At 37.6% G+C, this 25,343-nt stretch overlaps 1 pseudogene; it reads left to right on the top strand.

Moving 5' to 3' along the window:
• The first annotated feature begins 7,530 nt into the window (after nt 1-7,530).
• Nucleotides 7,531-25,037, top strand: LOC131768932 (NLR family CARD domain-containing protein 3-like; annotated as a pseudogene).
• The last annotated feature ends 306 nt before the right edge of the window (nt 25,038-25,343 follow it).

The following is a 25,343-nucleotide window of genomic DNA, read 5'->3' on the forward strand; positions in this document are numbered from 1 at the left end:
GGTTCATTCTGTCAATTGGATTTAAAAAATTGACCCCATCAGAAAACCTGTGTAGCCAAAGAAAGTAAAAGGGAGACGTTGAATTCCACGTGTTTAAAAAAATATGTGGATCAAGAATTTGATAGAACCCAAACCCAAACCCAAACTCAGAGGCTTCACGAAGCAAAAAAAAATTGTTAGGTTAATATGTAGTTCAGATTGACGCTGGAATAAAATATGATTTGTTAAAAGCTTCTTAATAGACACTCTGGTCTTTTTGCTTTATCGTTATGTAAATGAAATGGGTGTATTGAAGAAAACATTCAAGGAAAGATGACACCCGAGCCATGGGGTAAAAAATGCGGGGTAGAAAAGTTAATTGCTTTTAATAAAGCAAAATGGGACCCAGCTACGCCAATTGTTTCGTAGGTTTTATCGAACACCAATTTTTCAGTCAATACAACGACCCCAAACCTGAACTCTACGGTCGCTACATCGACGACTGTATCAGCGCCACCTCCTCTACCAGGGATGAACTGACTCAACTGTTATCAATTCATTTCGCCTGGCTCTGAAATATACCTGGGAAATTCCCGACTGTCAGGGGAAAAAATTATGTATTTTAGCTTTAGGACAAATTTATATTTATTTATCGGTTTAGACCCAGTTCTGTATTTTGTTCGTTCTTTTACTCGACCGGTTGAGCGGTAAAGAATGGTGAACGAGTTGTTCTATTCAAATTGTTGATTATTCAAATTAGTTATAACCAGAAAAAGTAAATTGTTGACATATCACAAAAATATTGTATTTAGGGTTTTCGTGGGTTTCGGGATAAACATCTTAAAAATATATTCATATACTTTTACATTTGGAATATTCGGTTATTCGGGTTTTTTTCTTTTGGTAGTTAAATAAAATGTACAAAAACCACAGTGGCTTTTAGAATGGATTTTTATCGATTACTCGCTTTTACTATGCACCTGCTTGTCGGCACTTTTGTCATCTAGTACATGTGTTTTTTTAGGTAAATATAAGTGTTAATGGTCTTTCTGGAAACATTGGTTTTCATGGTAGATAGCAGCTGAGTTTAAACGCGTAAATCTAATTTCTTTTCATGCAATAGTTTCCAAACCAATCTTGCGTAAATAAGCAGAAACTTTAATTGCTTTTTCGTTTTTTATTTCCTGAGCTGCGCTACTGCAATTAGGATAGGTATTGTTTTCTATACCAGAGCTGTAAATTCGCACCTAGGTTTCCTACTTTAATGGCCTAGAGTTTATTGCATCCGTCTTTTTAATTTTGAGATTCTTTCCGTCGTAGAAACAGATGGAATATTTAAGTAGTTTTTGTTTAGCTTCAAAGAGACTTTTTTCCGCTCCTTTGTGTCCTTATCCAAATATTGCGATTTGTGTAACAATAGCACTTCGCACCAGTTACTTCTTAAGCAAGTACCTTGTACAGCTTTGATGATTACAAACTAGAGTATGCTAGAGGTCATGTCGCTTGTTGGCCGGACCTAGAATAAAAGTACTGTGGAACCAAAGATTGTCTTATCCTTGACGTCCGTATAAGCTCGCTCGAAGCAGATCTCCGTGTACCAGGAAATCGTGACGAGTTTCCGTTCTCGCTGCCAAGTCGTCTCTACAGAGTTATTTCCCTCAGTTGTTGTTGTGCCGTCCGCGAAGATTCAGTCCTCCAGTTTTCCAGTTAGCGGGCGAAAACCTATCGTCACACGACACTTCTTTGGCTATTCCAGACATCGAAATTTCAATTGAAGTCAGAAACGAGCGAATGGAATCAGTGAGTTATCAATTTTTTTCACTTTTTGGTAATCCGTTTTAAATATCAATTTTTCTTCAAATTAAAGCCACCTGAAGTCAATATCATATTTGATCGTCAAAACGGCAAAACTTGAATCACATAAGCAACAGTTAAGCTACGTCCGAAGCTGAATGAAAATTCAACGCAAGCAGTTTATTCAGCTGTACACAAAATACATTAATCTACGATCGAAGAAACGTTTAAGGGTACGACATACAATACTTAGTAGACAAGCAATCAGGTGTCTTTGAGTTCCAACGTATAGGCAAGCGAAAAATTTTGTGAACAGGTTGATTTAGTGTTTTGTTTAACTGGAACAGAGCAAAGCTTGCGATCGAGGATTGGTTTCGTTTCAATATCCTGACCTCAATTTCTAGCTTCGAGTGTACGAATTAAGAGTTATATTCCCACTGAGACAAACATTTGGTTAAATCAGTAAAACGTTATACCCTAATGTTCAAATGTTTTGCTGCGTGGTAGCGAACGGAGAAACCAGTATTATGGTTGCTTAAACAGACCCGCAGTCGAAGTTGAGTTTTTGTAATGAAAGATCCTGTTAAAGTGTAGATATTTCGACACAAATTCTGTAATTCCTATAATGGAATTTTTTTTAGGTAACCGGTTGTTCTTTCTGTTGTGACAACGTTATGCCTTTTCTTGACCATAAAGCGTTGACCTGAGGCTAGTGCTGTAAGTTAAACTTCAAATTTAAGAGAGTGTCTCTGTAAGAGTGAAATCCGTGTCTCAAGCAAAATCGACCGGGCCGCTCCTACAGAGACGCTCTCTTAAGTCCTATTTAATCAAGTTACATTACACTTTTTGTTACCAATATGACGTTGACTAGCATTTGCTTTGGTTAATTTCCAATGTATAAAAAGAATTAATTGCTTCCGGCCAAAAATAGATTTAGCTGAGCGACACTTAGATAAATCATTTTCATATAACCGAAATTGAGAGAACCAATAAGAACACTAGAAATGGTTAGTGAGAGCGTACGACTCTTATTCAGTTGAGACTCAAACCTACCACCTTCCGTTCATTACTTCAGACACTCCAACGCTTAGATACAGTAAACTTGTAGCAAGCCAGCCAGATTAACTATGTCCACGAAGGTAAACTTCCTGCATATTGCAAGCATATGATTACTGATATGTGATTCTTACTCGTAATGCTGCATTCATTAGATTTCTTACTCATTTTACTACTGCTAGGTATTTTTGATCCAACTGAGCTTATCAATGGAATTCGCCAGCTGTACAAGACTCGCGAGGGATGGCTCCCACCGTCTCCATGGTGAGAAGAGTTTCAGTTTTTTCTTGGCTATATTTTTACAAGGCTCAAAGTGGTCAGAAGAAAGAAAACGAGAGGAGAAATCACTGACGTATTTGTTGACATGTCGTCAATACTAGACCCGTATGAAGAGTGTTCAGCGCCGAGAACAGTGTTGATTGAAGGAGAACCTGGTATAGGAAAAACCACCTATTGTAAAAGGGACGCCTACGACTGGGCCACCAAAAGGCAAGCACCTCAGGGCTGCGGCTCCACAGCATTCAAAGCAGTATTGTTGCTGAAATGTCGAGAAACGCATTCTGATGTTTGGGAAGCCATTGATGATCAGCTTCTGCCCCAAGAAATCGATAAAGAAGTCAAAACAAAAATATCATTTTATTGATATTGGATGGATTGGATGAGTAACTATCCAGTAAATTGTCGATTTTTACCGAATTAATTGAAGAAAGATTGCTCCCCAGATGCCACATAGTTGCAACAGGAAGATAAGAAGCTGGGAAAGAGGTGAGAAAATGCTGTGACACGCTGCTTCAGATCGAAGGATTCATTGAAGACCATGTGAGAGGATTTGTCACCAAGTACTTTAAAAAAAAAGGCAAGATTTAGCTCAACTGTACTTGGATATGGTTGAATGTGTCTTGAGAAGTTATAGAAAAAAGAAGGGACTATTAGAAACATAAGAAGACCGGACAGATCTCTACAAACCGCAATTGAATCGCTTCGGGTTAGTAGCGTTGAGTGGTTTACTCAACGACAAATTGGATTTGAATGAAAGTGAATTGGGAAACCATGCAAAAGACTTGACTGAATTTGGATTTCTTGCATAAAAGTTTTCAAGAATTCTTTGCAGCCTTCTTCTTTTCTGCTCAGGTACAAAGCAAAGAAATTAGACCAGACGAACTAGTTTCCGATCCAAGGTATTTTGTTAAACTTGAAGAGGTACTTTTGTTTTCGTGCGGAATTTTAGCCATGAAATGCGATGAACAAGTCGTCGATTTTGTACAGAGTTTAACAAACGAAGTCAACGAAAATGAAGGCAGTGGTTTAAAAGCTGTATTGGAGGCCATTAACGAATGTGAAAGACAAAAGAGTGATTTTCAATCACGGTCAGCAAAGTCTTTTAAAACTTGTTTGAATCTGACCGATTTGAATTTGTATTACAATGGTACGAGTGAAGCCGGCGCTACATCTATTGCTGAGGCCATCAAAGGCAACAAGATACTAACCAATTTGGATTTGTGTAGCAGGGGTATCAACAAGACGCTAACCAGTTTGGATCTGTCTGACAATGGTATGAGTGAAGCCAGCGCTACATCTATTGCTGAGGAAATCAAAGTCAACTAGACGCTAACCAATTTGAATTTGTGTAGCAGGGGTATCAACAAGACGCTAACCAGTTTGGATCTGTCTGACAATGGTATGAGTGAAGCCAGCGCTACATCTATTGCTGAGGAAATCAAAGTCAACTAGACGCTAACCAATTTGAATTTGTAGAGGTAATCACATGATTTCGAGTTCAATTTGGAATAAATAAGCGCGAGTACATTTTTACAAAGACTCACAAAATTGAATTATGTGAAGAGTTTCAGAGACCAAAAACTTTATTTATCACCGGGGGAGGGACGATTAATCTTCCTTTTTTTTTGTTTTTTGTTTTTCCCCTTTTTTTGAGGGGGAGGGGGATGATGGATGGGGTATACATGGTTTTCAATGAACGGAGGCTGATCAGTTGCCGCTAACAGAGTTCTAAGGGGAACCATAGAAAATTTCCGCCAATTGACTGTCAATGAGAAATCATAAGTATATTATGGGGGAAGCAGGTAAATTAAGTCGTGACGCAACCAAAATCCTCCAGCCCCCCCATAGGCGATAAATAATGAGCGACACCTTACAAAATGAAGCTAGTCTTTCTGAGTGTTTGACTCAGGATTCAATTCAGATTTTATCTTCACTATTTGAGCTTGCACAGATAAATTTCAAGTCATAGGAATAGGGTCAAAAATTCTTTAGTAGAGCTTTATGAAGTAATTATTTTGAAAACTTTATGTTTTTCCCTTGCAGGCGTCAGCTTAAAAATACATTTGAGAGCATTTATCCTGTAATTTAAAATCAGTCGCAAAATTCCTTTCTTTAATCCCCGCAGGACCATCGGACTCTCTGTCCATATGTTGATTGCGTATACTACTCTGATCAGGTCAATCTAGGTCAGTCTTCTCGCCTAGCCAGTCTTTGGACGGATCGATGATGAAGACGGCAAAGGAACAGACTTAAAGGCTTGGTTTACAGTTTAGCTTTGCTGATCAGACTCCAACAATTAGCAATCAGAAGGAGGGAGGTTTTGATCTGGATTAAGTGGCAACTACGAGCGTTGAAGTTAATAGTTTCTGGCCGTGTTTTTAAGGGGGGGGGGGAAAGACGAACGCTTCACTCGTCGATAGTTTTTGGCAATAAAATGCTATTTGAAATCTGCCGTGCGTGCCTCGTTAAGTTGCGTGACCTGTAGTGAGAGGTGGTATGAAGTGGATCACGCGTTGTTGTGTGGAAGCAGCTCTAACGAAAACTCGTCTCCAGCTTTAGGAGAAAAAAAAGGTTGCTCATTTCTCATGTGTACTTTAAAAGAATGCCGTTGCAATTTTTTTGAACGATCTTTCTTCCGGAGGCCGAGAAACGCATTGGAAAGCTAGTTTCATTGCGTGAAAGTGTTACTCGATTTTAGGTGTTATATTTCATTTGCGAATAATGTTATCTGCGCATGTCATTAACAACTCCCTTCTCTGAGGGGTGACGCTATATCGAAGGCATTCGTCGAGGGTAAGAGTACACGGTAATTTTGGTCAGCGGGGACATTATGAAACCTGCGAATATTGCGAAAGCCCGCGAAAGGATGACATCTAAAGACAGAAGACAATTTTTGATTAAGACACTAGAATGCGGAATGCGTCATGATGGCGGCGACTAATCATTCTTCTTTAAATAAATCGGAGATTGACTTCCTTGAGGAAAACCTTAAAAATCTTTCGGTTGAAAACCAGTACTTCTTGGGTTATTTCAACGGGAAAAGAGACGAGTTCGAGGATACGCTCGAGAGATTTCTTCTTATTAGTTCCACATGCTTTGTAAAGAAGGCCTTGCAATCAAAGGAATTAAATCACAAGAAGTTTTCGAAAAATGGTAGCCAGGTTCTTTTATTTTTAGCTGATTTGTTTGCCTTTATCAATTCGGTGTGGGCCTCGTAGAGACTTGATCTTTGGCCGCAATTTTGTAAAAACTTACGCAATGCTCCGGGCGTGAAAGTGTTGAAATATTTAAAAGTATTTCATATATAGGAAAGCCCTTGGAAATCACTCTAAGTGTGTAATCTAGTATACCGAAATACTTTTTCAAATTATACATTTGCAGCGTCTCCCATCTTTGAACACAATGGTGGTAATGCACCGATCCAATTTTTTGGCAAACCGTTTACCATCGTAAGCATTGAAACTCGGCATTGCCTCCGCAGACCAACAAAGGTGAGAATTCCTTTTGAAAAAGAGTTTGAAATATAATGAAAAGTACCAATAGTATTCGATTTTTGCATAACCCGCGAAACTGTTATAACTTTTCTTGGTATTTTAGTGGAGGCATCCATCGAGCTTTTCGCATACTGAGGAAACAAAATCGGGAGGGTCATTTACATCCATTTACTTCAGAATTCCCCATAAACGTAGGGTGTGTACAATTCTTGAAATTCCCGTTCGTTATTTTACGAATTATCCGACATTTCAGTGTTGACAAATTTTTCGCATTACGTAAGTAAAAAACATTGAACTTCTCTCGATGGACTCAACGCTGCGAGGAGAATTTCTCTCATAATTTACTTTTTAAGAGACGACGTTACCGTCTAAAATTCAAACGTTACTGTTAGGCTTATTAGCGCATTGATAACCTAGTAAATAGCTCAAACATACTGAAAACATTTTTATTAGTTTTTTGTATATCTGTGAGCCACGTGTGAGTAAACAAAAACCGAGAAGTATAGTTTGATGGCTTGTTTTCATGAATCTAGGATTTTGGGAATTGCTATAAACTACGCGATCACGCATTTAGTAATATTTCTTCTTCTCCTAATGATTGATACCGGAAGAAAATAATAACGGTGTCATGCTATTTTATGTGCCCGTTATAAAAAAATAATTTAAACTCGCATTTATCTTACAGGTAAAAATCCCATGAAAATTGTTCAAAAGAAATATATCTCAGTGGTTATTTTATGACAACCACAAAATACTCAAACAAAATCAAGAAACTGCCGCAGGAGCTCAAAGCTCCTTTGTTCAGAACGATCTTGAACAATTCTTTTTTGAATTTTTCGTGGGGAACAAGTGCTGAAGCTTACATGACATATTTTTGTTTTAACCGCTGTACTATAAACTTGTGTGTTCGACCCTCGACTAACGCCTTCGATGTCGCATCACCCTTCTCTGAGTCTATTGGAATACCTACCTTTTATGACTTTCTTCGTTCTCTCGACGGAAGATCAGGAAACAAGGAAACGAGTCGGTTTAAACTGACATTACTGTCCATGAGAAGAGTTGACCCGAAGAAAGAGCAGGTACAGACAAAATAGTAAAGTTATTCACTCCGTAACTTTAACTTTAACCTCATAACCCGTTGTTGACTTCCGGTATTTCCCTCGCGTCAATGCGTATGATTACGAAAATTTTGATACAAGCCCTTGAAAATAAGTGCATGGTGAAGATATACTTGACACATAAGCTACTTTTTTTCTTTTTTCAGGACGATTGCGTAGCCTCTTCACGAGCTCCGGGAGTAATTATTTCGTTTGAAGCACCGTTTTCGAGAAGATTGTGTGAGGGGTAAGTAGATTCATGAAATATGAATTGATGCGTACTAAAACGTCACTTTATTTGAATTTCATACTTCAGTAAGGATCTGTTTTGTACTCAGACCAGCTGTCTTACCTCTAGCAGTCGTTACTGATCTAGATTAAAGGGACAGGGAAATGCTTTAGTTAAGATTGGAACACATAATGCGTATCAGTGAGGGCGGAATTGCTGTTTTCGTAGGCGACAGGAAACTGAAACCGAAACCCTTTCTTCACAGTTCGATTTCCGTTGCTAGAGGATGACTAGCCTTCTCCAATTCATATCGAGTTAGGTATTATTTATCAATGATATATTTTCGACAAAAAGTGGTCACGTGTCCAATAGTTTATCAGATTGAATTTAAAGGCACAATAATTTTGTCGAAAAAATATCATCGATAAATAATACCTAACTCGACATGAATTGGGTGACACCGCTGGATTTTTTACCTCGAAGGCTCGGTTTATTCCTTAGGGCATTTCTTTCGGTGGCTGCCGAAAACGTGTCGAATGATTTCGGTTTTATTCGTTTCGAAAAAGGTGAGATATTTTGGAAGAAGACCAAAGGAACTGCGGAAGGTACTTCAAAAGACTTGGACAATAGTGTAATTAAGCTACCTTGCGCGAACAGACTTGTGATCTTGTATCCTTTTGTTTACATTGTCTTGAGATGAATGAACTCAAGATCGATAAACTGCAATCATTTGAATGGATTTAGTTTCTATTCACGGTGTATTTTTAGCCTTAATATGTTGTTAGGATTAAAGAGCGTCGCAAAAGATTTAAAATGGATCTTGGACGAGTTGTTGTAATCACTGCGAAGAGCAAAAGCGAAAATAGTTTATCATTTCGAGCGCCGATCGTTTTGTTTTGATCCGAATGAGTGCACTTGAATTAAACTACTTCTTTATTATGTAAATATTGCGTGTCATAAATAGTGCTCGTGTTTGCGCGCTGGCGGTTCATTCTTTCACAACTTTCGTCTTGTTCGAATGAACTTGTTGTGATCTGACCGTGTTGTTTTATTTTTTCCACTGGATAAAAATATCTTAGAAAGCAACAAAGCAAGTTCTCAATGATTTAAGAACCCTGTTTAAAATCTATATGGTATATTTATACCGCTTGTTCTCTTAACTTCACATCGCAAATACCGTACTATGTTAAAATACGCGAGCTCCGTTTGGGGGCGCGCGGCGCATGCAATGTTTACTTCTTCTTGAAAAGACATGTAAGCTGATAAGTGCTTGGGTTTGATCCGAGGTTGATGTCTTTGACATGTTGCCCAACACACCGGAATGCGTAGCAATTATTCGACATCAATCAAGCAGATTCCCGGGAGAGTTTATTTCATCTGTTAACAAAAGAAAAATATCTCACCTACATCAGAGATGTTGCGCTCTTCACGATCTTCGGAAGCATGCCGGCATGTCGTCAAACTTATCGGAATGAATAAGTAATGAGAAAGAACAATAGCCTGAATATATGAATACTTAACAACCTCAATTTTTGAGGTTCACGTTTAATCCGCTATGGAGTTGTTTGTGACAATTAAGTAATGTTTGGGCAAATCGTTCAGTCTTAGTTATAGTTAGCTAATTTTCCACAAAATGTGACTCTTATTTGATGCATATAAGCAGATAAATCTAACAGTGCTAAAACATAATATTAACAGAGAGGCTTTCTTATACAGAAAACCCAAAAGATAAGGAATATTTCCATAACAAATAACCATTGAGGAGGGTGGGATGGAAAGAAAATGGGGAATGAGGTTCCGTGTGCACTGAAGAGGCTATTGAGCATTTGAACTCTAATCCCAAAGCAATCTTTCTTTGTGCTTCAGCATATAGCTTTACTTTTCTAGTAATAGGAACCACTGAATAGTCTGCAGATGTTAAATTATGCAACAGCCAATTCAAAGCTAAGTTTCCAAAAAACTATCAATGTTTTCCTTTGCAGTTTGTCGAATGACATATTTACATATTAGATTTCCTCAGTTTCCAGTTTCAACCTGCTCTGTTCTGAAGTTAGCAGACACATGCAGTATCTATGAATTGAAATATCTGAAGGTTTTACAATTATCGGATTCCTCTTGAGTTCAATTATTTTCCAACAACCCCTTTTGAGCATGGTTGAGTGAAACAGCCTTATGTCGTTTATGTCTTTCAGATTATCCTAAAGCTTTCTTCAGTTCATTACACTGTTCAATAGCAACAATTACTGCCTTAACCCTTTAACTCCCAGATCCAATTTGTAATTCTCCTTACTGTCAGTCATACAATTCTTATAATGTTAGTTCAGAGAATTTAATATTGGATCAACTAATTATCCCCAAATTGATATTTTTCTTAATTCTTGTCACTTATTTGGTTGATAATGTATTTATATTGCAAGGAGAAATTTGGTCTTGGTCACTCATGGGAGTTAAAGGAATAAATTAATAGCACCTTAAATGGAATTTTTGTGACCGTCAATATCTCTCACATTTGATTAATATTTATTTTATGTTTTTCTTTTTCAGAAATTATTACATGTCCATCATTTTCTGACTGCTCATATTGTGATTTTTTGAAGGCAGGAAATCTAAACAGGGTAGGTATATAATAATATGTTTTTTTTCCATTTTTTCCCTCTTTAAATATGATACATATATGTAAGGATTTTTTGTGTCTTATTCTCATGGGCATGAAAAATGTTTATGTTATTATGTACCATTCTCTTTTTTTCATGAATATCATTTTGCTTTGAATATGAAAAACAATGTTAAAGTAGTAAGATAGGTCACTAATTAAATTTGCATCAGTCTTTATCCAGTGGTTCGATCCTTTGAATTTACGCTCAGGAGTATAAATTGAATGTTGTCATCCTTCAATAGTGTTTGACACCATGTCCTATTACGTTGCACCTTGCAGCTGAAATGCATCTAATGATTAAAAAGTTGCTTTGGTCATTACAGGTGTAATGACCAATATAGGATGCAACTGCTTGCTCTAATGCAAGACTCTGTATTTGTGACCATCTATATGATTTTTGGGAGAAAGGCGATAGCAAGCTTAAGCTCACAACACGCTTCTACTCAAAGACATCCATGTTTATAATTATCATGCAACTTCTTGATTAGCAAAAACAAAGTTGGAACATTTGGCTGTGAATGAGTTGCATTAGGATTTAAAGCAGACACTTCAATTACTTTTTTTCATGTAGAGGTTACTTTTGATGATGTTTATAGCATGTTAAAGCACAAAATCTAACTCAATGCGGGACGAATTGTGTAAACAATCCAACATGTTCAAGATATTCATAAATCAAGATATTCATAAATCACCAATATATATAGCTGTTAACAGCCAAAACGTTTGTGTAAAAGTATGGCCAGAGAGATTTTTAGGGGATGGTAAAAATAATGAAAACCATCATGGCCCATACCATTTTGCAACTGCTTAAATGATGAAATTTAAAATATTTCGTATCTAGCCCAATCATGGATTTTTAGAATAAGGAGACCCTAGATTGTTTAAAATATAGTAATATGAAAGTTAACTTTGTGGAAAATGGCTAAGAGAGGCTGTTTATTTTTTTCCAATGAAAAGTGTATAAAAATAGCTGGCATGCTGAAAGGTTGAAAATGATTTCAGCAATGTATTCCTTAAGTCTCACTAGAGGAACAAAACTAACAGAACTCAACACAAAGAAGAACTTGTGGATAAGATTTTTTCTAAAATGGATGTATTTCGTAAATGAGAGCAAGTAACATTATTTTGGTATGTCCATAACAAAAACAGTGTTTTGTTTCGTTTTCTCTGAAATTAAAAACCAGTTTTTTTTTATCAGCTTGACTCCTTGTTTACTTTTGAGGGGCCTAAACTTGAGTGTTGTAAATTATCAAAATCATGGAAAAACACAAGAAAAAGTAAATCTTACTTTATGTCATGGACATTACATGACAGACATTACATTATGGACATCACATCTTACATTATTTTATGGACCTTATGACTGCATGACTTTCATCATGGTAATTCTTTTGGGAGAAACAAATGCTACATGCATACCAATTTTGTTCAAATTTATCACATCCTAGTTTGCAGTGCTTTTAACTAAACACTGATAACAATAACTATAACAACAACTGTATATTAGCAGTAGCAACACAACGCTGGCATGAGGAATATAAATTTTCAAAAATTTTGAGTCTGAGTGTGAATTAAATTTACTGAAAAACATATTGTATTTAGAGTCAGTACCTTCTGTATCTGAAGATAATAAATTAAAATATAGCATGCAATGTTTCAGAAATTTAGCTTAGAACAAGCAATACTTCAACTTCCAAAGGCCATTGCACTGATAATACTATAGAGAAAGTTGTCAATTCATACAGTTCAGTGCAGTGTAACTTTCCAAAATAGTATCAACTGGCTTATTAAGAGTCAATGAATAGTACTCTTGCCAAAAGTTCAGAACAATCCAAGTTTAGTAATTAAAGCAGTGTTTAACTACTGCAATCTGCAGTTAGTTTGATTATTTATTTGCAAACATTTTCTTTTTGAAGATATTTAAAAAGCCTCTTAATATATGAAAGACTTGGAAAATTGAAATGTCCTGTGCCTTTCAGCTCTTTAGAGCCATAGAAGACTTTTCTCCCGTTGACAATATCAATATTGTTTCTCAGAGGCCAATTAAATGTTTCCAGAACTTGGTGAAGAAATTTGATTTCAACCTCATCATCAGTAACCCTAAGGGCTCTTCCAATGTAAAACTCAGTGTCACACGAGAAATCTTCCTTGTGTCTCAGTAAGCAAGAATCAGAAGACAGCAGAAACATTAGTTAGAGCACATGCTCAATAAAACTGAATTGAAAGGAGCATGCTCTTAATGGGATACTCCACATACCAAAGTTACATGTACACCCAAGTGTAGTTTTAATATTATGGATATCAGCACAACCAGAAAAGAGATTTAACTTGTAATTGAGCCTGATTAAGATAAATTTATCAGTTTTGACGAAGTCAATTATTAAAAGTTTAGAAATAAACAAAAATACTCCCTTATTCTTACCAGTGTAAAAAAAAAAAAAGTTCCACATTGTAATATCCGTACCAAAGTTGTGTCCATTATAGGAAGTTTTTACCCCTAGGCGCAAAATCTAACTACAGAATAAGGGATACCACTAGATTTTTAAAAGGCTATATAAAGCAGCTTTCTTCTTATTATTATTATTAAATGATTTTTGTCTGAATTGTCAATTCACAAGAAAAAAGTGTCAAGTGAACACAAAAAATTGAAGGTTGAATTTTTTTTGTAATTTCTGTAACAAAGTTTAACACAAAAATTTTGGAAGCCTTTGTTAAAGGAAAGTTTCTTTACTGCTGATAGTCAAGTACCCTGTGAGGAATGTTTTTACAAATTATAAATTGAAAAGTGTGCTGAATACGTTTGTTGAGGAAATTAGTTTCCAAAAAATTGGTCTCTGAATGTAATGTCTGTAACATGGAATTGCCCTCATGATTCTCAGAATAAGCACACATGCAAGAAACTTCTGTTTAGTAACATTATGATGTACAACTTTTGATTAATAGTTTAATTTCGGTTCTATTCCTCATAGGGACTCAGAATTTTTTCTTTGTCACACGTTCTGACAAGACAAAAGAAACATTTTTCTTTATTTCAATATTGGAGTTGTTACACCACAAATGTTCTTTGGCAACAAAGGAGAAAAAAACATTGTAACTGTATAAATTTTGTGCATACAAACAATGTTCATTTTTGGAAACTATACAGCTTTAAAATTCATTTGTTACACCCATTTGTTTACCAGTATTTAAGCTTACCCATCACAATTGAGTGCTATTGAGGTCAAAAGGAAAAGATGTGGATGAACAAAAGAAATTTCTAGCTACATGTGCATTAGTTTTTGTTTTTCTTGAATTATTATCATTTAATTGCGTTATACTGTGTTAACTTATTATACGCTAAGCGTGACATCAATCAGACTTTTAAAACCAAAACAAAGACCAAGCATGCAAACTTGACCAAAACAAAACATAGTGTGTCCTTTATTGTTTAAAAATAATATATGCACATATTGAACATGCTAAGCATGTTGTGTTGGGGTGTTGTTTGTGTGTGTTATCACCTTTGTCCCTGAAATCATACCAAGGGTCACATTCAGTCAGCCATTGTGTATAATGGTAGTTTTTGTTGTTGTTGTGGTTGTTGTTGTTGTTGTTATTGTTTTTTTTATTCCAGTTGACTTTTAATAGTTATAATTAAATAAATAAAGGGGGTAAGTTTCTAAAGAGACTGTGGTGCTGCCTGTGTGGGAGAGTATATACCAGAATAATTAAGTATTATCAACTGAGTTGATAAGGTTTAAAAAAATGAAAATTTGAGTGTTAGCCCTTTGTCAGAGCAATTGGGGTAACAAATATATATAACCTTATAACCTTGGGGCACCTGTTAGTGCCCTTGTGACTGTCTTTGTCTTTCATAACTGATATGTGGTAACTGTTGTTCTGCTGCTTCACTTTTCAGACTTTCTGACTTTATCCCTGATTCAAGGGTTATTTTCTTGAACCCAGGAAACTCTATACAAGGTAGAAGGTCTTGCTGTTTTTTTTTTCTCATTTTTGAAACTTGCCTTCATTTTGTCAATCTGTATGTATTTAATAATTTATTTGCTGGGAATAATTGTGTCCTGTTTCCATATGTTAAAATTCTGCATGCTCTCACTGCACTCATATCCATGTGAGTATTAATTATTTTGTCTGGTAATGTTATGTCAAGAACTATGCATAATATTACTTACCTAAAATGTGCAAATATTGGTAACCAGAAGTAGTTATAATATAATTATGGTATTGGTATTGGTATTGGTACAGTCTTGGGTCTGGTCATGGAACTACAGGTTTTGCATGGTAATCAACCTGTAAAATGTGCACTGATTTTTACTGCTACTGATCAATCTCCTACCACAATGAAGTTACTGTGATGCTCCTTAAATAGTTGATCTACTCTTGAGAGTGGTGGTGTATGATATCCTTTGGAAGCTCTGCAGTTCTATAAGTGTATGTCTGGTTTCTGTCATTATTGTAGGGCTGCAATGGCCAATAGAAGTTTCATATGAGTGTATATGGAGCTTTGCCTCAGGGCAGCTGGCAAATATTTTTTCTCTCATGTATAACTGACTTGTGGGCTGTGTTCTGCAGATTTGTATGGGTTTAGTATCTTGGTGAAGTGTTAGGGAAACCTGATTTTATGTTTAGACATTTGTCACTTGTGGTTAATCTGATAATACTTGCATGCATTATCATAAAGGAGATTTCTGACTGGTTTTGATTTATTATGCAATTGTTGGTCATTACTTATGGAGCAGTAGGTGTGTATAATCACCAGGTAGTGGTGTTGCATGGTGCTTGTGATGACTATCAAACTAGTTTATTCCCACCACAATGTTGTATAATATCAATGGTTTGTCCTTCTTGGAGTGGTGGTGGATGTGCCTCAGCAATGTTGTTAATAACTATTTTTCTAGCTTGTAATTGCTGTGGTCATTCTAGGAGTGGCCATGAAGGATGCATATGCTCAGTCTGATCATGAAATTATATACTGAATGATATGTATCTTTTTTTTCTGGTGGGCAATGAGAGATTTTATTTTCCAAACACAGCAACCCCTTCTGACTGTGTTTAGATGTTTGTTTTCCTGTATATATTGGTTAGAGGCACCTAGAAAATATGGCTTTGGCACCAGTAACAAATGGCTGGGATTGCTGCACTTAACCTTATATTGGTGGCCAGAGCTGCTTCTTACTGTTATATGTTGTAAATGTTTTAAAGTGGTGATGTATACTGAGACTGACTAGTTTATCCTGATGTCTGGGGCTTTGTTTGTGTAAAGATTAATGCACCGGGACACCAATTTGAGAGGTAAAAAGTGTCACTCTGATGCTGAGTTAATCCCTAGGTTGTTGGTGCGAAAATGCATTAATTCAGACTGAGTTCCCCTCTCTTACCCTGGAATATGGAAAAGGTCTAGTCTAACAGTTGTTTATTTTGGTAATTGACTGAATAATTAATGCCAGTGGTTGAAGACCTGCGAGCAATTTGTGACAGGGGTGCCAGATTAACCTAGTAATTAATGGCCTTGCCTTGCTTACAGTTGCTGTTACTGGCTTAGTGGTGGGTGGAATCAGCTGAAGTTTTATAATTCAACTTCTTGTGGTGATTCAGATTTCTGACTTTGTCCCATGCACATGACAGGGCATAAAATATCTTTCTTCTGATAAAATAATGTTTACCAAGTTGGTAGGAAACCTCTTACTGGAATTTAGCTCCAGTTCTAGAAGTTATGTTCCTGCTGGCCACATGATAGTGCATGCTAGTGATCCCATGTGGCTTCTTTGTCATTGCAGGTTCAGTTGCAAATGGAGGTTGCATCCCCTAAATTTTTGGGATGCTGCATGTAGAACAAAGTTTTTTGTTGAGTTTCTTTTCCCTAACTGTAGTGGTAACTGCAAGTGGTGGGTTTGCTGTTAGGCACATTTTGCTGGTGGAGGTGGTAATATTATAGAGACTTTTAAATCTGTTGACTCAGACTTTTTTGTTCCATGAACTGGGACACCATATTTTGTACTGGTGCACAAGTTTCAATGACCTTGTATTGTATCAGTAACAATTAGAGTTACCTTCATGTGGCAGAATTAGTACATAACTTAAAAAAGGTGCATTTAATAACAATGACTGTGCAATCTGTTCTCAAGGGCTGTACTGATCTAATATCAATAAGCAGAGAAACCACGAATTGCCTGAGTTTTAAAAATGCTTTTGATGTTCCCAGGTGTGATAGTGAAGTAGAAGCTGGTGAGGAAATCTACAAATTCCTTCTGAGTTGCTCCAGGAATTTTGGCACTGGAAGGGAGACCTGGTGTCAGGTTAGGTGATATACCTGTGAGGAATTGCATTTACTTTTCCATTCCACATTGAAATCTTATAGCAGACGCTAATGTCCAGTTTTATCTTCTTTTTAAGCATCGATAAACAATTCAGACGTATTTAAGGTCAATTGGTTTGCAATACGACACTCAAGGTAAGGTTACGTGCTGGGTTATGAAAGATTTCAACAGATGCTTTTATTATTAGTGAGGGAGAGGTCTTGGATTGGTAGATCTCAAGAAGATGCCTGACTTAAAATATTCAAGAGTATTATTACACCTTATGTCGACCTTGGTACTTAGAAGGTAGATTCCATTCCATTAAGAATCAAACGTCAACGAGCCACCAGAACTGACTAAGTTTACGGCCCCCGAGAGGAAATGAACACTCTTTTCGGTGATTCCTTTCCCCTCAAACTTTCAAATCGCGTTTCATTTTTGCTGTTTATGTCTCTGGTTGGTACTTTGTTTACTAAAAAACAAAACTCTTAATCTAAAAACTGGGTTGAAATGAAAAATCTTAGATTAAATCTCTTGTTAGGTTCTTTCGTTGGTGTTCCTTGCTCCAAAGGATTTAGAAAATGATATCACGATTTGAAACCATTCTCGGTCTCAATTGGCTATCAGGATTTTTCTTTTTTTCGAATGGGTTTGATTAGCATCACTTAATGTCAATTCTCTGTTTGACAGGTCATCCTGGAAAAGTTAGTATTATGGCTATGGCTATTTCACCATTTGCGTCTACGAAAGAGACTACCAACTATGCAAGGTTATGCCGCCTCCTGGTGGATGTTGGATCTCAGGTGCTTCGGTCCACTTTTGACACAATACATCCACCAGCGACTCTACATACAGTTTTGGGAAGTACCTCAGTGCATTACGCCACATTGAAATCACTGTACAAAGGGAGGAACAAAGTGCTGAATCCCACGCAATGGTGACAGATGTAAACTTCTCACGCACCTGTGTCTTCTGCAGCCTTCGATATCACACTTCTAACGGTGCTTCTTAGAAATATCTGTGGTTTGGGCCCTCCTGCCAATGGATGGGATCGTCTTCCCCCAGCTACAAACATAAGCATCGCAGATGACATCGCCAGAGTCAAGTATTACAGGAACACTGTATACGCCCATGCTTCTCAAGCCACTGTGGATGACAGTAGTTTCAGTGCTTACTGGAAAGAAGTAAGAGAAGCTTTGGTGAGACTGGGAGGAGCTCATTTGAGAGTTGAAATCGACAAACTTGAGCACGACGGCATGGATCCAGATATGGAGGAGCATTATCGTGGACTGATGAAACAATGGAAGAAAGACGACGACAGCATCAAAGACAAGCTTGAAGAAATTGAAGGTAAGAAAAGCATTGTGTACTGTCAATGAGGATGAACCAGAAGGCTACAAATGTATATATTTTCAGTTAGCACAGCAGTGCAGGCGAGCTCATGAAGTTTTCATTTCGGTCGGAACTAGTCTTATATTTGGAAGGTATTTTTGCGTCATGTGTGAAAAATGAAGAATTAGCCCCAATGTTTAAACTGTGTGTTCATTTGTAATATTTTGGTCTGTTCGGGGTACTCGTGTACAATTGCTGGACTACATTTTTGTGATTTCTAAGTGTCCTATTGAGTTTGATCTGTTCGGAATCGACTAGATATTGACATAGGTATCATTCTTTTATCTGTACGTAAACGTGAAGCTGTGATATAATTTTGCTTATGAAAATGCGCATACCTTTTGAAATTTTCAGATTCGCTGGAAAACATGAGAAGAAACTTCAGAGACGCAACTGACAAGATAGAGATTGATATGAAAGAGGTGAAAGAAAAGCTTACTAGTCTGACGGCCTCAGCTGAAAAAAGCACACAAGAAGGTTAGTTGGTAGAAAGAGCTACTCACAGAAAAAAGGTTATGAAGAGCGACACTGTTTTTTTGAGTACACGACGCAGCTCTTGTGCATGATGACGGTAATCGCTGGATGTCGGCCAACACAGCATACTTTGGTACTTTACTGGTCTAAGGGCACACCCTGGCCACCACTCGCACTTGCCATACATGAAGATATTCTATAGTGTGTGGGATGCCACGGAATGTGAGATATTCTGCCCTGGCTACCTCTCGGATTTGATGGTGTTTTGACACCACTCATACATATGTATGATCTTAGGCGAGATAGGTTATCGTTCTTTTTTTTCGTATCATCTTTCTCATAATGAATCTAATTTCCTAGTAGCGTTAGATGTGACCCACGTACTTCTCAATAAAATAACCAAATCCCTCTTCCGGTCACATTGTGTAGTATTCAATTCTACATGGGAAAATAGTTGAATTAGAATTGTCTTGAATAAAATGGGCCGGAATAAGATGCGTGTGGTTATTTTACATTTCCTGAGGAAAAGATTGCAGGCAGAACCTCCCACTCCGTTCAGCCCGGCGCACACTAGAGCTATCAGCTGAGCTGAGCGTGACTCGTGGCTGTTGGCGTAAGCTGTTTCCTCAAGTGTGCGGTGTCATGTTCTGCGATTTTTGTCACGCGTGCCATGAGCTCAGAATATTCAACATGTTGAATAATTTCGTGCACGAGTGAACATTGACTCACAGTGTGCGCGCGTTTTGAGCTATCAGCTCAGGAATCAATGCGAACGCGCATGCGTCCTTTCCATGTTTTATTGAAGTCAAGATGGCCGATGTCGGTGAAAATCTAGATTCAAGCTCGTCGGAGGATGAAGAGGTTTTGCTTTCCCTTTTAATGCTGCGACGAAGACGAAGACGAAGACGCTTGAGAACAGCTAACCGAAAGACGTGGGTAAAATCTTGGGTCTCACGCCGCCAAACCCAAGGGGCATGTGCAAATATTGTTCGCGAATTGAATTATGAAGATCCAGAAAAATTCAGACAATATCACCGACTAGAAAGAACTTCATTTGAAGAAATTTTTTAGCGTTGATATCCCCGTTGTTAAAACATGGCAAAGACGTATTGATTCCTGAGCTGATAGCTCAAAACGCGCGCACACTGTTACTCAGGATGTTTTCATTGAGGACGGAACTAGTCACATACTTGAAACGTTATTCTAGCGTTATGTGTGAAAAATGAAGAATTAACCCAAATGTTCACACTTTGTTTTCATCGGCAGTATTTTTTCTGTTCGTGGGTGCTCGCGTATAATTGCTGGAGTTGTAATTTCTAAGCGTCCTATTGAGTTTGATCTATTCGGAATCGACTAGATATTGATATACGTTTCATTGTTTTGTCTACACTTAAACGTGAATCTGTGGTGTAAATGTTCTTATGAAATTGCGCTTATCTTTCTTACATTTCCAGATTCGCTAGAAAAGATGAGGCACGACCTCAGAGACACAACTGAGAAGATAGAGATTAAAATGAAGGAGGTTTTAGAGACGCTTAGTAGCCAGGCGACCACAGTGGAAAAAAGCGCAGATGAAGGTTGGTTACTAGAAAGAGCTACTCACAGATAAACTGACCTACCAACAGGGATTTATTAAAACATCTTTTGAGCATGACCACATTATTCGCGTGATGTCGGCCAATTTAACATTTTATTAGGTAATGTATTGTTGTAAGAGCACACCCTGGCTTCCAACCTGCCCTTGCTACAAATGAAGATACTTGGTTATGTGTGGGATGAATGGGATGGCACGGATGTGAGGCTACCTCACGGTGTTGGATAGTTTTCTGACAACACTCATACATATTTAGCTTAGAAGGCTATTGTCTTATACTAGTTTTACTTTTGTTGAGGACATAGGGAGAAATGAGAGGGCGGAAAGGCGTTCTTTGGTTTTTATTAATTAGTTCTTACAATGTCGCTTTTACCGACAAAAATATTTCTTAGACTATCGGCTCCAATGAAATCAATATTTATCTCCTGAGTTTCACTATTAGAAACCGCTGAAGCCGGGTCATAAGGTTTTTTAGAATGTTGTATAGAATAAAAAAAGTACACAGAGGAAGGGAAAAGGATCTATTTAGTTAACTTTTAATGAATAAAGTGACTCCCACTCGGACTAAAAGTTCCAATGTTATTCCACAAAGGGTCTCTTGAAAAAATGAGAAGCGAAATGGCAAAGATGGACAGTGAACTTAAAGAAGTGAAGGGAAAGCTGTGTACTTTGGCAGCCCCTGTGGGAGAAAGCAAGGATGAAGGTCAGTTGAATTATACAATATTTAGTCGTAGTAAACATGTTCTGTATGTAAGAGAGATCATCCTATCTTAATGAGATTCAGTTTTTCAATTTAAACAATCTCTGGAATAGTCTCTCTGGTGTGCTTTCCTTCCCTTCATTTATTTAAACTTTCACCCGTAATTAGCCCAGAAACATTACATTTTTATTAGAATGGAGAACGATATAAAAATAAAGTACCGTTTTAAATAAAATATTGGCATTAAGTTCGGCTCCTTGTTAGAAATTAACAGAGTAGGTTAGACGGCATTTATAAGCTAAATGGCCTTTGGTCATTAAATTAACATGAATTATACATTGATACCTTTTTTCATTGTCCAATTAAGTTCTTTAGCGATGGTGTCGTACTCGTTCACTTATTTAAATTCAGTGCCGAATACCTAATAGCATTGAATGTGATCCGCATATTTCTGAATAAAATAAGTAAACCCTTCCTTCGCTCATATTGTGGAGTATTCAATTCTACATGGGAAAATAGCTGAATGAGGATCGTCTTGAGTAAAATGGGTTAGAATAAGATGTTTGTGGTTATTTTACATTTCCTGAGGAAAAGACTGTTGGCAAAACCTCCTACTTCATCGCAGGCGAGCCTCCAGTTTTCTGCAGCATTTTTGATGAAACCGCGTGACAAAGAAGGCAGAAAGACGTTGTTTGGTTTTCATTTATTAGTTGGTAGTCTCGGTATATCCCGAAAAAGCCTTTCTCAGACTACGGCTCCAATGATATGAATATTTATCTCCCGAGTGATTTATTTTACGACAGAGTTTCACTGTCAGACACCCTTAAAGCCGAACAAACAGAGTAGGTTTACCTGAATTCATAATCTAAATGGCTTTTAATCAGTAAGCATGAATCATACACTAAAACCTTTTTGCATCGTCCAAGTAATTTCTTTGGCAACGGTATCGTACTCATTCACTTATTTAAATCCAGTGCCGAATACCAGAGAGGCACCACAATTTTTAATGCTGCATTCATCAGATTTCTTACTTATTTTGCTACTGCTAGGTATTTTTGATCCAACTGAGCTTATCAGTGGAATTCGCCAGCTGTACAAGACTCGCGAGGGATGGCTCTCACCATTTCCATGGTGTGAAGAGTTTCAGTTTTTTCTTGGAAATATTTTTACAAGGCTCAAAGTGGTCAGAAGAAAGAAAACGAGAGGAGAAATCACTGAAGTATTTGTTGAGATGTCGTCAATACTAGACCCGTATGAAGATTGTTCAGCGCCGAGAACAGTGTTGATTGAAGGAGAACCTGGTATGGGAAAAACCACCTATTGTAAAAAGTACGCTTACGACTGGGCCACAAAACAGAGAGAGCCTCAGGGCTGCGGCTCAACAGCATTTAAAGTGGTATTGTTGCTGAAATGTCGAGATATCCATTCTGACGTTTGGGAAGCCATTGATGATCAGCTGCTGCCCCGAGACATCGATGAAGAAGTCAAACAACAATTCTTTCAGTTTATTCGTGAAAATCAGTCCAGCATTTTATTCATATTGGATGGATTGGATGAGTTATCGTCCAGTAAATTGTCGATGTTTTCCGAATTAATTGAAGGAAGAGTACTCCCCAGATGCCACATAGTTGCAACAGCAAGACACGAAGCTGGGAAAGAGGTGAGAAAATGTTGTGATGCGCTGCTTCAGATCAAAGGATTCACTGAAAAGCAAATGAAAGGATTTATCACCAAGTACTTTAAAGAAAGGACGGATTTAGCCATCAAGCTCTCGCAACGGATGTCGCGAGATAAAAACCTGAGAGAAATAGCGGCCAATCCTCTAAACACAGCACTTCTTTGCCTTTAATGCGAAGAGTTTGAGGGCAAACTCCCCGAAAGCAGAGCTCAACTGTACTTGGGTATGGTTGAATGTGTTTTGAGAAGATATAGAAAAAAGAAGGGACTATTAGAAAAGATCGAAGACCTGACAAACCATTACAAACCGCAATTGAATCACCTTGGAAAGGTAGCGTGGAATGGTTTACTTGACCATAAGTTGGATTTTAATGAAAGTGAAGTGAGAAACCATGCAAAAGACCTGACTGAATTTGGATTTCTGTCAGTGCAGCCTGGTGGCAGCAAACTGAGACAAACACTGCATTATGCCTTCTTACATAAAAGTTTTCAAGAATTCTTTGCAGCATTCTTCATTTGTTCTCAGATTCAAAGCAAGGAAATGAAACCTGAAGAACTAGTTTCCGATCCAAGGTTTGTTGAACTTAAACAAATACTTTTGTTTTCATGTGGAATTTTGGCCATGAAATGCGATGAACAGGTTGTGGCTCTTGTAAAGAGTTTAACAAATGAAGTCAACAAAAATGAAGGCGGTGGTGCAAAAATTGTATTGGAGGCCATCAACGAATGCAAAAGAGAAAAAAGTGATTTTCACTCGCAGTTATCGAAGTCGTTTGGAACTGGTATGAATCTGACCAATTTGGATTTGTCTGAGAATGATATTAGTGATGCGGGTGCTACATGTATTGCTGAGGCAATCAAAGTGAACAAGACTCTAACCACTTTGGATTTGTCTTTCACTGGTATTAGTGATGTGGGTGCTACATGTATTGCGGAGGCAATCAAAGTGAACAAGACGCTAACCAATTTGTATTTGTCTGAGAATCGTATTAGTGATGCGGGTGCTACATGTATTGCTGAGGCAATCAAAGTGAACAAGACGCTAACCAATTTGGATTTGTCTTTAAATGGTATTAGTGATGCGGGTGCTACATGTATTGCTGAGGCAATCAAAGTGAACAAGACGCTAACCAATTTGGATTTGTCTCACAATGGTATTAGTGATGCGGGTGCTACATGTATTGCTGAGGCAATCAAAGTGAACAAGACGCTAACCACTTTGGATTTGTCTTTCACTGGTATTAGTGATGCGGGTGCTACATGTATTGCTGAGGCAATCAAAGTGAACAAGACGCTAACCAATTTGTATTTGCGAAGAAATGATATTAGTGATGCGGGTGCTACATGTATTGCTGAGGCAATCAAAGTGAACAAGACGCTAACCACTTTGGGTTTGTCTTTCACTGGTATTAGTGATGCGGGTGCTACATGTATTGCTGAGGCAATCAAAGTGAACAAGACGCTAACCAATTTGTATTTGCGAAGAAATGATATTAGTGATGCGGGTGCTACCTGTATTACTGAGGCAATCAAAGTGAACAAGACGCTTACCAATTTGGATTTGTCTTGGAATGGTATTAGTGATGCGGGTGCTACATGTATTGCTGAGGCAATCAAAGTGAACAAGACGCTAACCAATTTGTATTTGTCTGAGAATCGTATTAGAGATACGGGTGCTACATGTATTGCTGAGGCAATCAAAGTGAACAAGACGCTAACCAATTTGTATTTGGGAAGAAATGATATTAGTGATGCGGGTGCTACATGTATTGTTGAGGCAATCAAAGTGAACAAGACGCTAACCACTTTGGATTTGTATTTCACTGGTATTAGTGATGCGGGTGCTACATGTATTGCTGAGGCAATCAAAGTGAACAAGACACTAACCAAGTTGTGTTTGTCTTTCACTGGTATTAGTGATGCGGGTGCTATATGTATTGCTGAGGCAATCAAAGTGAACAAGACACTAACCAAGTTGTATTTGCGAAGAAATGATATTAGTGATGCGGGTGCTACATGTATTGCTGAGGCAATCAAAGTGAATAAGACGCTTACCAAGTTTGATTTGTCTTAGAATGGTATGTCTTGCTGAGGCAGGGTTTAAACAACTGTGAAGTAGAAGGGCACTGCCTTTAAAGTAGGCAAGTACCTTTGAAAATTGAGGGCCGAAGGACCGAGCCTCTAGGGGGGTCCGGGGGTATGCTCCCCCGGGAAATTTTTAAAATATAAGTCTCCCAGAAACGCATTTTCCTGCATTTTGGAAAAGAAATCTTCTTGTAATGATGCATACTTAATCTATTATAATAAAAAAGAATGGTACTCTGGGAGAATTTGTTTATTTCACTATTGTTTTCGGAGCCTCTTTTTATCCTACAGTTACAAGTTAAAGGCCCATTTCCAAACTTGATGCAACTCGCGCCGCGACCCAATTTCCTGTAACACGAAATTCCCAGATCACTGAAAACCTTCTAAGATCGTCTTTCTCAAGAGCCATCCTGAACATATAGTCAACAGTTTCACGGTAAATACATTCGGCGTTCGTTATTTCACTGTTTTCTTATAGTATTTTGAATTTTTTCTTGAAGAATCCGAAGAAAAATTTTTTTAAATGTCACGCTTGGAGCTC

Source organism: Pocillopora verrucosa, chromosome 6 (genome assembly GCF_036669915.1).
Source record: "Pocillopora verrucosa isolate sample1 chromosome 6, ASM3666991v2, whole genome shotgun sequence".
NCBI lineage: Eukaryota > Metazoa > Cnidaria > Anthozoa > Scleractinia > Pocilloporidae > Pocillopora > Pocillopora verrucosa.